Below are 1,806 nucleotides of genomic sequence, written 5' to 3'. Positions count from 1 at the left end.
TTGCCTATACATGGTTGATAGTTGTCAGCCATTGCAAAAATGTAAAGTAAACTATAGACCTTAAAGGCATCACTTGCCACTATTGCACTAACAGACTGGAATTAAGATCCATCCATTAAACACATTGAAATCAACTAAATATTTCCATAAGAAAAAACAAGAGAGGCAGAGATTGCAAATGAATATACTGAAGAAATATGCTTATGACATTATGAAAATAAAGACCAAATAACAGACATGAATATATAGCACAGATACACAAATGGGAACGCTACAACCCATTAATGAAATAGTCATAAAAAAAAATGTTTCTCGGAGAATTATAAAAATCATAAAATAGTACATACGCCTTACAAAAGTAATTTTGATCTTTATTCTACCTTAAACTTAATTTTTTTTAGCCTCATTATATCTTTACATCTCTGTCTATATAGGCTATCTATCCTGTAACAGACATGTAGTAAATTCTCAAGATATAATATCATATCAAATTTTCTCACATACAATATAGAAAATATGAATTTATAAATACTGCAAAAACTCCAAAGATATAGATAAAAGAGAAACTGAGAAAGAATTAACAATCTGCATATCAATACCCATCTTTAATATAATAGTTACTCACATCTCTAATAAAATATAATCTACATGGTCTATGCAATATGTTAATTTTCTAATCGACTTCAGCATTATCAATTCCATTTGTTCACATGGGGCTGTAAGCATAAAGGGGCAACAGAGAGGCTATATAATAGCATCAGTAGTTAATAGATAACTTTTTTTTTCACTTCTCAATGAGTCCTGACGTTGAGGAGCTGATAGCCATGCACAAGTACCTCCTTCCTACTGACAATAACTGTGAAGATAATGAATTTTGTTACTATGGTTACTGGTGAGATGTTTGGTTTACCTTTCCATAATGCTAACACTGCTAAATAAATTAGTCTACTAAATGAGGATTTATTTGTGAAATGCATCTCTGTGTTTCATCATCTTTAAAAAAAAAAATTATTTGATGCCTGTGTTTGCAGGTGTGTATAAGGGGGGGAGGGGAACTAGGAAAAAATTTTGGGAACAACTGATAATGCACTCTTTAAAGGTCTTTCTCTTTACCTCCAAAGTTATCATGTATGGGAGAAATATTAAAGGTGTACATATCATCATCCATAATGTTTTTTTCAAGTATCATGTACTGCAATTTCAGAACAAAGAAATGCAAACTGCACAGATTGTGTCGATAGATAAAAACCTAATGGCCATGAAGAACACAGTGCAATACTATTGAAGAACATAATTGGGTGAACAAATAATATGAAAATCAAGGAAGGCTAAAACGAAATGAAACGCCCAATAAACCTCGTTTGCACATTAAACCTGGCGATGGTGTGGCCTTCCATCCTTCCAGCAAAAGTAGATAAGCTTCTAACAAGCACATTCTGACAAGACCCAAGCTTCCAGACCTCCATCAACTGATAAAAAACCAAGTCATGTCTCTCTTCTGTCACATATTACGGAGGTCTGTTGGCCTTTGCCGGAGCAGAGAGTGGCGAGGCAACAACCTCATTTCATGCAGTTCTGGACAACTACTGACTATATAACACCTGCAGATCAACCTAATTATTCAATTACAAAATATTTTCTTGGGTTATAAAATCTAAAAAGGAATAAACAAGGCATTAGTAATAGTGATTCATTTTACAACAGAATTGAAAAACGACAGCAGAAAAATATATCAGAAACTCGACTCTCTACAATCGCTATTTCTAAATCCCTTATTTCCTATTACGTACTGAAATACCATAAGGT

This window comes from Penaeus monodon, chromosome 27, assembly GCF_015228065.2.
Source record: "Penaeus monodon isolate SGIC_2016 chromosome 27, NSTDA_Pmon_1, whole genome shotgun sequence".
Taxonomy (NCBI): Eukaryota; Metazoa; Arthropoda; class Malacostraca; order Decapoda; family Penaeidae; genus Penaeus; species Penaeus monodon.
Note: the sequence above shows the minus strand (reverse complement) of the source record.